Source organism: Micromys minutus (assembly GCF_963924665.1).
Source record: "Micromys minutus genome assembly, chromosome: 20".
In the NCBI taxonomy this organism is placed as follows: Eukaryota; Metazoa; Chordata; class Mammalia; order Rodentia; family Muridae; genus Micromys; species Micromys minutus.
The window spans coordinates 2,578,282-2,589,488 of record NC_137955.1 but is presented as its reverse complement, the minus strand read 5'-3'; the positions used below and the strand labels follow the sequence as shown (position 1 = coordinate 2,589,488).

Below are 11,207 nucleotides of genomic sequence, written 5' to 3'. Positions count from 1 at the left end.
GCGAGAGAATCGGCAGGCAGCTCCTGGCGGCAAAGCTGCCCAGCGAGGACTCACCGTCCAGTTAATGTGTTAAGAACAATTGGCATTTTAAGATCATCAGAAGTGAAGATAAAGCATCTCAAAAATTATAATTACTTCCACTTCTCAGTCAGAGAACTCAGTTCATACCAAATCAGCTTCTGCCATATCTTCAGAGTCTTTTTCAACTTCTGCAGAAAACTTTTCTCCTGATTTGAGGGTCCTGAGGGAGGGAAACAAATTAGCAGAAATGGAGGAATCAGCCCTGTTTCCTGGAGAGAACATTAAAGACATGGCTAAAGATGTGACTTACATATGTTTGTTCACTGGTGCTGTGACAAGGAACGCTGATTGTCACAAATTACAGATTGTATTTCAAGAGCATGGAACGGGACCCTTCATTTGTTCTAGATGCTTCTCTTGGAGTGATAAGTAGAGTAGAAAAAAATTGGTGGTGCATCTAGCCGAGGTGAAAACTCTTACATACTGAAAACTGTGTGCAAGGATATCAGAAATTTACGATTAGCTCATAAACCAGAGAGGCGAACAAGAAGATCTGTATTTGAGAATCTAATGAAATATGCATTTCCTGTGTCTAATGCTTGCCTCTTTTTGCTTCTGAGTATAATGAAGTATTCCCTGAAAATGGGTGGAGACTGTATGACCCCCTTCTAGAGTACAGAAGGCAGGGAATTCCAAATGAAAGCTGGAGGATAACAAAGATAACTGAACGCTATGAACTCTGTGACACATATCCTGCCCTCTTGGTTGTGCCAGCAAACACTCCTGATGAGGAGCTAAAGAGAGTGACATCCTTCAGGTCACTGGGCCAGATCCCAGTTTTATCATGAATTCACCCTGAAAGTCCAACCACAGTCACTCGCTGCAGCCAGCCCATGGTTGGAGTGAGTGGGAAGCGCAGAAAAGAAGATGAAAAGTATCTTCAGGCCATCATGGATTCCAGTGCCCAGTTTCACAAAATATTTATATTTGATGCTCAGCCAAGTGTCAGTGCTGCTGCGAAGAAGGCGAAGGGGGGAGGTTATGAAAGTGAAGATGCCTATCAAAATGCAGAACTCGTTTTTCTGGATATTCATAATATCCATGTTACGAAAGAATCATTACGGAAGCTGAAAGAGATTGTGTACCCTAACACTGAGGAAACTCACTAGTTGTCTAACTTAGAATCTACACACTGGTTGGAATACACTAAGCTCATTCTTGCAGGCGCTCTTAGGATTGCTGACAAGGTTTGGGAAGACGTCTGTGGTGGTGCATTGCAGTGATGGATGGGACCGCAGGGTTCAACTCACTTCCCCGGCTATGCCCATGCTGGATGGATACTATTGAACCATATGAGGATTTGAAGTCCTTGTGGAGAAAGAGTGGCTAAGCTTTGGACATAGTTTCCAACTAAGAGTTGGCCATGGAGAAAAGAACCATGCAGATGCAGACAGATCACCTGTTTTCTTTCAATTTATTGACTGTGTCTGGCAAATGGCAAGACAGTTTCCCATCGCATTTGAATTCATTGAGTATTTTCTCATCACCATCCTGGACCACTTGTATAGCTGTTTGTTTGGGACATTCCTCTGTAACAGTGAACAGCAGAGGGGGAAAGGGTATCTTCCTAAGAAGACAGTGTCACTGTGGTCCTATATAAACAGCCAGATGGAAAACTTCACTAATCCTCTTTATGGGAGCTACTCCAATCATGTCTTTTACCCAGTAGCCAGCATGCGCCACCTAGAGCTCTGGGTGGGATATTACATAAGGTGGAACCCCCGGATGAAACCACAGGAACCAATCCACAGCAGATTAAAAGAACTTCTTGCCAAAAAAGCAGAGCTTCAAAGGAAAGTAGAGAAAACTTCAGAGAAAGCCAGCTCTCCTGAACAGTATGTGACTCCTGTCCAAACTGTTGTATGAAAGGACTAGGCCAGGGCATCACTGCCAGGAACACAGCACCTTCTGGATAGAAAGCCTTCCATGTTTGAAACCCATCTATGGGAGAGTCCTTCAAATGCTATATTTATTTCAAATCTCTCTTAGATGATTTTAGAACATAAAGTGCAAGTGACAATGAACATTATCTCATTTGTAATTAAAAGTATGACACTAATCTTAAGTCACCCAAAGAATACTAAAATACTGCGGTCCTACATTTGCACCAGGAGCAAGTTTTTCATCTAACAAAAATGTCTTAAAACTCTGAGCACCTGGTGAGATCTCTAGGAGGGGAGAGAGGAAGGGCATCTGTCCTTACACTCAAGAGCACACATACTGAGCCTTGATCTCAATTTTTTGTGGTATTTAATATAATATAGTAGAAAGCATTGTCTTCAGATGATTATGGCATAGTAGTAGTTTAAAATGCTGCTGACAGTGTAATTAGCGTATTTTCAACAGCAGTTAGGAAATTATGCCTTATATATGTTCTTTAGGGGGTTGAAGGGACAAAGCAGAAGCTGTTATCCAGGAATTCAAAGAATATTGCACACCCATCAGCCTAATTTCAATCAGTATATTGATCACAAACATCACATAAGACATTTTTAAACCTTACTGTTACTCTACTTTATCTTAATGCTAATTGGCAAGTTTTAATACAGTACTTTTAAAAACTTAAATGTCTGACTTTAAGTGCTATATTTAAATCTCACATGAACACCTGACCAAAGAACACTCTGCATGTTCTCAGTGCCAGCAAGTAAGGCTTCTCTGCTCACCTGAGTTCGGTGCTGGTGTGAACAGTTGACTCCTGGTGTCTATTTTACTCTGCATAAAAGCCATATGTAATGTACTGTAACAAATGAGCTTCTTACCACTTGGTCTTTTAATTAAATGACTTCAAACCTTAAAAAAAAAGAAAAGTTTCAGATTCCTAGTCATAAGCGATTTTAGCTTGTACTTCATTTTCTTGAAATTTCCTTTACATTATTAGGGTAATGCCTAAATGATGATACATCTTCTCTATTTCTAAGTTTTTAAATCTCTGGAAGAGTTTGTAGGGAATAGGTTGAATTTCCTCAAGTGTTTGGTGGAATTTAGCAGTGAACATATAGCATGGTTATGTATATTTTGAAAAGCTATAGAGTACTAATTAATTTCTTCACAAAATGTACACCTACTCAGAACATCTCTTGTGTGAGTTCTAGCAGATGTTCTTTAAAAGTCAAGCAATTTCACCTGAGTTTTGAAAGATGTATGGGCAAAGTACAGTTTGCGGTATTTTTACATTGTCCTCTGACTGACCGTGAAATCTATACTAATGTTCTTCTACTTCTAATAATACACTTTACTTTTTCACATTCTCTGTTTTCTGTATAGCCTGACTAAAAGCCCATTGGTGCTTATGATCTTGTCAATGAAGCAGATAATGTTCTCCATGTTCTTTTTTTTCCTGATTGTTTATCATTTTCAATTTTCTCGACCTTCTATTGGCTTTCAAGTTAGTCTGCTCCTCTCTTTCCTTTTTACTCAGGCAGGGGCTTAAAGTTTTGACTCAAGTGATATTTTTCCTGAAGAACATATTCAGTGCTATGAATTTCCACCTTGGTCTTGTTTCTGCTGCATTGTACATCTGTGAGTAAGTTGCATTTTCATTTTCACACACTTTCTATTTCAAGTAATCTACATGTTTCCACATTAGCGTAAGTGGTTCTATTTACAGTAACTTGCATATAGCACCACAATGTGTGGATAATTTATAGTTTACTTTCATAATATCATATTATATGTTTCTCAAAGTGCTTTTTAAAATTCTAATCAAACAATCCTTGGTATGGAAAGCACTTGTTCCTGCAATGAAATTACATTTATATATCAAGGTACATTCTCTATAATGAAATTATCATATCTACATTAAAATCATAAGTTGACTGCATCTTTGTAGACTCTGTCATTGAAATAAATAAGATTCAAAATGTGTTCTTTAGCAGTAGTAGATATTGTCTTCCCACCCCAAGCATTTCCCCAGTTTATAAATGCTGAGCATTCAATCAACTGCTCTTTGTAGGGGACAAATTTTATTTCTTTATTTATGACACACAATTATTTTGTAATTATGACAGGAGATTTTATTTGCTATATATAGAACAGCCTATAATGTAGGACCTAATTTTAGGTATTGATATTTTCAAATGAGTACAAAAATAACCGTCAGAAACCCGAGAAGTAATAGTATAACTAACTCAAGACTTGTACAATACAGGGTAGAAAATAATGAAAAACTAATTTCTTAGAGGTAGTGAGGAAATGCTTTAAGGGATTGTACATAATCAGTACCAGGATCTCAAGATTAGGGGACCTGACCATGGTATGTTCTTTAAAAAAGACATTCCTTCCAGAATCTTTGTTATAAAAGATTTTTTAAAAATGGTTTAACCAGATCTGAGTATAGCATGAACCTAGATGTGTCAATATCTAGAGAAAAGTCCAAAGTGCTAGCAATTGCATGTTTCTTTAGGAACAGAAGATTGAAAATGTATGAAGGAAAGTGCTAGGAAAAGGAAAAGTGTTGGGATTCTGTAAACCCCACCCCTCAGTTACCTAGCAACAGCCAGGTATACCCCACCCCTCAATTACCTAGCAGTAGCCAGGTATGCTCTGCTCCACTTACCTGACACTATAAAAGGAGCTGCTTGACCCCTCCTCTCTCTCTTGCTCTTGTGCTCTTGCAGCCTTGCTCTTCCACCCCTACCCCTCCTCTTTCCTTCCCTTCCCCCCTCTTCCTCCACATGCTCATGGCCAGCCTCTACTCCTCTACTCTCACTCTCTCTCTCTCTCTCTCTTCTTCCCTCCCTCCCTCCCTCCCTCCCTCCCTCCCTCCCTCCCTCCCTCCCTCTCTCTCTCTCTCTCTCTCTCTCTCTCTCTCTCTCTCTCTCTCTCTCTCTCTCTCTCTCTCTGCCTCTACCACTTTCTTAACTCTCCCATTACCTGAATAAACTCTATTCTGTACTATACCGTTGTGTGGCTGGTCCCTCAGGAAGAAAGGATTCCCAACATGGGTCCCTCAGATGCATCTCCCTTGCCCTCAGGCCTCGCCATACCTCCATGGGCCATATGCCCCCCACTCTCTTCATCCTTCCCCTAACATTGGTGCTGAAACCCAGGACATCATTTTTTCACATCATTGGTGCCCCGTGACTTTTCCTTTCTGTGACTTTTCCTTTCATTGATGCCCCGTCATTTTTTTCTTACATTGGTGCCACATATGAGATTAGATTTCCTCCCAACCAGATAATCTCTTTCCTTTCTGTGACTTTTAACAACCTTGGATTGGTGCCAGCGCGACTCAAAAAAATGCAGGTTCGAATCCTGATCATTAGCCCAAGACCCGGTAAGCTCCCTTCCCACACTGGTCAGAGTAAGCATCCATGAGGTCCCAGGGAAGTGTTCCTGAGCTACCCCTGAGGACAGGTGCTTTTACTGATGCTCATTCTAGGACGTTTGCCCTTGGGACCACCCCCCTCTTTTTACTAGACCCAGGCCGGACCTGGATCTCATTCTGGAGCACCGCCTCCGAGGAGTACTGCCTCCGATTTAGCCCCATAGCTGACTCTCACCCATGGGCCGCCTCCGTGGAGCACTACCTCCGATATAGCCCCATTGCGGACGCTCACCCATGGGACACCTCTGTGGAGCACTGCCTCCAAGTTTAGTGCCCCCATGGCAGCTATCCCTACCCTCACCCATGGGCTTGTCTTTGCCACCTTTGTCCCTATTTCCTGGGATGCTTTAGTTTAATTTACAGTGACCAGAAACCAATAAACTGCACTCCCTTCCTAGCTATCTGTTCTGTGTGAAGGTCTGGCCCTGCTCCTAGCCTCTGCTTGGGACCATTTGCTAGACCTAGCTGTTCCCATCCCACCTGTGCTTTCTCCATCCCCATATCTGTCCCAGACTCTTACTTAGAGCCAATGGGGCAGGCATCTGGTCTGGGACACAGCGCCTGCAGGAGCCAAGGGCAGGCCGAGTGCCCCAGGCTCTAACTACTCCCAGGGCCAGTGGGGATGGTGGCAATTGGGTTTCTGCAGGGACCCTGGCCCTGCTGGCAGTCCCTAGGGAAACCATGAAAGCAGACCTCCTAGTAAGCAGCCATCTGCCTAGCAGATCACACAAGTGGTCCCTTGCCATGGTGGCAGTACAGGTACTCTCCTGCCCACCGAGGGGCGGGGTGGTGAACCCGCTGGCCTGAACCACTAGCCTTGCCCTGCTGCCACAGTACCAAACCCCTCCCTGTATGTGAGTGCCTCCAGTGCCCCAACTGCACTTTCTCACCTGGTGCAGTAGTGCCTGTCTCGTGCATGTTTTGTTTCCCTTTATTATTTTCAATCTTATTCTGCCTGCTAGATTAAAGTTTTATTTATTCTAAGCCAGATTTCTGAGTGCATTGACAGCTAAGGTAACTGTAGCTTAACAACTTAAAGAAAGATTTCTGTTTTCTAACAAGTAGCTCAGATATATGGTTACTTTCTTATGTAAGTTCAGGTTCCATTAATGCTTCATGTTTCCTCTTGCTAAACTTCCTTTTCTACTACATATAATTCTTGCTCCTTCTGCTCCATAAAGACTCATCTTAAAAATGTTTACATTGTTAACTCATGTTGTTATCTCTTTTATAAACTTATAGGCTACAGAAAACCCGATCAGATCTACCTCCAATGGACCAAATAAGACTCCACCCAGAGAAGTACATCTGCCTAAAGCTCACTACCTATTCTAAAGGGTGGGATTCCTCTAGATTTCAAATGTGGGTTTCAAATGTACATCTAAGAATTTTTCTTTCTTTACATGACTATAGCTCTTGCCACGTAGGCCACTGAGATAGTTAAGCCAAATGCCACAGGGTTTCACCTTTCCTGATACCAGATCATGGCTAAGATTCCCGCATAAACATCGGCAAATTGGTAGAGATTGTCACTCCAGTTGGCAGAGAGAATCCCCGATTTTCCAAAAAAAGGCCTGGCCAGCCTTTGTGGTCAAAGAGGGTTAATTCTCTATAGCCACAGTTTTGAGACAGACATTGACTTTTGAGAAGGTCCCATCGGGAATGCCCTTCACTTTATCCCTTTCCCCAGGGCTCTAGCAGCCGGTTCACTCAGCTGAAGACCAGGCCTGGCAAGGGATCTGGCGATGCCACCAGGAGTCCGAGTGACGACTTGTGACACCTGCGCATAGGCAAAACTTTCCTACCGAGTTTTATCCACTGGGACGCTGGTTTGGATAGCTCCATGGACCCTCTCTGTACCTTCCCAATGGACAACTCAATGTTTCAAAAGGTGTCACCAGGCTCCCCACTAGGATATCTCTTGGAAAAATTCCAAATCTCTAACACTAACACCCCAGCTAAAGACATCTAAATTGATACACCTCTGCAACAATGTTTGGACTCAGTATCCACTAGATAATGACTCAAAATGGCACTCTCGACTAGTTAATTTTATGAGACCTTCACTCATACTGCCAACCATCTGGTAAACAGAAAGAGGTTCCCTATGCACAGGCTTTTATCTCCGCTCTAATCCTTCTCTGTGTTGTAGCCCCACTCACCTCCTTTTAGCAATGAGGCAGTAAGGCAGATGACACCACAGCTCTCAATCCAGCCAATGAGCCATCCTCTCTCCACCACAAAATCCAAACCTCTACCTCAGCTTCTACTCATTCTACTCTCAGCCTTTCAAAACCTTCCCCTCCACGGTCAGACACCCGGCCTCCAGCACCACTGCCGGTGACCCGTTCCTCCCTATCTGCCCTCTTCTTCACCTCAATCTTATAGCCTGATATTCCATGCTTTACTATGAGTCTCGCTAGTAATTTACTTCCTGAGGAAAGCTAGCAAGCTCGGGAGCAGAAAAAATGCATGCAGACAAGATCCATCAAACAGGTAGACATTAACTTAGACCCTGAAAACCCGGCATGTAAACGACTTCTAATGACCTATTTATTTTCCCAGAGCTAACCCAACATAAGAGACTAGCTTAAAAGCTAAAGGGGACCCCTAACTCCACAGGCAGAAATCTTGGTGCTGGCCTTTAAAGTGTACCATGGGAAATGTAAAAAGGCTCACAAATACCATATGCTAGCAAAGGCTTCCCGACCAGCCCCAGCCACTGCTACACCACCGGGCCCCTGCTACAGATGTGGTCAACAGTTCATTGGGCAAAAGCTTGCTCCAGCCCTCACAAGCCAAGGGACCATGTCCTAAGTATGATCTAGAGGAACATTGGGCTGTCTTTTGCCCTGTGTCATGCAAGACAGAGGGACATCACGCCCAAATAACCCTCCAGCCTTCTAGTCTTGGCTATGGACAACTGAAGAGGCCCAGACTCGCTTTAGCTGACCACTTTCATCACGAACAGGGAGCCACGGGTAGCTATTATGGTATGTGAGCAGCCCATCTCTTTCCTCATGGAGACTGTGGCCACTTTCTTGGTCCTGACGGAGTTTTGGGGACCTACTTCTTCCTTCCATTTTCCTATTGTTGGGTAAGAGGACACCTTACCTTCCTCGCCAGATTCCAGTACTCCCTTACATTTTTAGGGGTGTACCTCTCAGTCATTCCTTTTGGTAGTGCCAACATGTCCTGCCCCTTTATTGGGAAAGAGATCTAGCTAAGTTGGGAGCCTCTATTTCCTTTGCTCCCCGCCCCATTTGCCTGAACCCAAGCTTGCTAGCAACCCCTCTGATTCTTCTAGCCAGTCAACTAACTAACACAAACATGTTTCCTTTACCAGCTTCTCAGCTAGACCACCGGGTATGTTGCTAAAAATCATTCTTCTGTTGTCATTCAATTACTAGACCCTACCAGGACCCTTTTAAGGTGATTCTTGAGACACCTGCAGCTCTTTTACCACATACAAGATCCATGAGATCTCAGGTGGGAGACAGAAGTTGTTGGTAAGCTCTAATGTAAACTCTAAAAAACCAGCCAGTGTCCCCCCTGTAAGTACTATCAACATTCAGCTGCCCTGACTCTGATGTTGCCATGACTCCACACCTTTCCCCTATCCCTCTTCATGGCATATCAATCTGTTTTAAAAAATCTGGGACACATTATAGTAATTTTCTCTGAACCTTATCAATCTTCTGTCTACTTCAATGACAGACAAAAAATTTTCTAATCAAACTATTAATTAGTTCCTGTTACAGGATTACCAGCCACTGTCCATAGAGGAGCCTGATGTGAACATCTGCCAGGTGGATCCGGATGGTGAAAGCCAGCTGCACCCCCTTACAATGCCCCAAGACAGCAGGAAGTAGCCAATGAGACTCAATGCCCCTATTCCCCTTTCACCATCAGCCTCCCCCTCCCTTTTTTCCTCCTTTTTATAAGAAAAGGGTAGGAATGGCAGCATTAAGACTGCTCCTGAAAAATCTTTTTTCTTCCAAACCAAATGTACTTAATCTCTACCTATAATGTATACATATGTGTGTTCCAGTATTTTGTCGAGTCCAGGTGCTTATTACATCTAGAACAGCTCCAGAGAAGCAACCTACAGATGCTTCAGCCTTCTCTCACAGACACAGATGCTTCAACTGGACCTGTTACTTCTGACCTATCCTCAGATGGTTCCACAGACCCTGGACAACAAGGAAACAGCCAACTCTTAAGACTGGACAAACATCCCTACCTCCACTTTTCTGGCCTCTCTAAAAACATTGCCCCAAACAAGCATGAAGCAGTCAAGAGATCACAACAACCCTCCCTATTCCTGGTCCACCATGGCCTCTAATTTTTCCTTTGTAATTAAACAAAAATGGGAGAATGTTGGGATTCTGTAAACCTCACCCCTCAGTTACCTAGCAACAGCCAGGTATACCCTACCCCTCAATTACCCAGCAGTAGCCAGGTATGCTCTGCCTCAGTTACCTGACACTATAAAAGGAGCTGCTTGACCCCTCCTCTCTCTCTTGCTCTTGTGTTCTTGCAGCCTTGCTCTCCCACCCCTACCCCTCCTCTTCCCTTCCCTTCCCCCCTCTCCCTCCACATGCTCATGGCCGGCCTCTATTCCTCTACTTCTCTCTCTCCCTCTCTCTCTCTTTCTCTCTCTCTCTCTCTCTCTCTCTCTCTCTCTTTCTCTGCCTCTACCACCTTCTTAACTCTCCCATGACCTGAATAAACTCTATTCTGTACTATACCATTGTGTGGGTGGTCCCTCATGGGGAAGGGATTCCCAACATGGGTCCCTCAGAGCCATCTCCCTTGCCCTAAGGCCTCGCCACACCTCCATGGGTCACATGCCCCCCACTCTCTTCATCCTTCCCCTAACTTTGGTGCCGAAACCAGGGACATCATCTTTTCACAACATTGGTGCACCGTGACTTTTCCTTTCAGTTACATTTCCTTTCATTGGTGCCCCGTCATCTTTTCCTTACAGACAGAATCAAAGCTTATCTTGTTTTTCTGTTTGTTTTGTTAAAAGCTGAATTATACATTTTTGTGTAGGTTAATGTTTTTAAACTTTAAGGTCACTAGACTAGGATTTCTTTTACTGTCTACCACTGTGCAGACAAAACGTGCTTCAAGCAAAGATGCCTGAAGTAACTTGTTTTTCCCAAATGAGAAAGGGAACCCTTCTTGTCTATTTTAGGGAGTGCTAATGAACTATAACCATATCATCCTTTGTCTTGCAGTCTCCGCTTCAAAGACTCTGAGTCCCAGTGCTCATCTGCCTCCACCTCCTACATGAGGCAAAAACACTAACACATTCACATCTGTGGCAAAGGAGCCACCTCTTTCATAACTGCAGTGCCACTGGTAGGTTTCAATCCTAAGAATTATTTGAATACACTGATACTTAGTAATAATGAGAACTTCTTCATGCTTCTCTAATGGATGTGAAATTTTCGGACCATTCATTTCTTTATCATCTCCAGGAGGGAAGAATCAGGAAGACCATGTCCTCATTTAAAATAGTGGGAATCACAGTTACTCTTGCTCATCTTATTTGTTATAAAATATCCCTTTTATCTCTTGCCTGGAGGTAATGCTACAAAGGAAACAATGGTTTTTAAAATAGAACAGAGAAACTAAATAATATCAATTTCCAAACAAATTTGGAATCAGACCCCACTCCCCCCCGCCCCCGCACAGCTCTGCTTCACTCAGTCCTCTGGAGTTTGCTGCAGCCACTCGTCCTCACTTTTAGACAGCTCTTCCTCACCTAGAGAGATGGCAGGTAAGT

General features: G+C 43.5%; 1 pseudogene across 1 annotated transcript; it reads left to right on the top strand.

Moving 5' to 3' along the window:
• Nucleotides 1-232: 232 nt before the first annotated feature.
• LOC308433627 (phosphatidylinositol-3,5-bisphosphate 3-phosphatase MTMR2-like) lies at nucleotides 233-1,947 on the top strand (annotated as a pseudogene). Its single transcript has one exon. The product of its transcript is annotated as a phosphatidylinositol-3,5-bisphosphate 3-phosphatase MTMR2-like (transcript).
• Nucleotides 1,948-11,207: the final 9,260 nt, after the last annotated feature.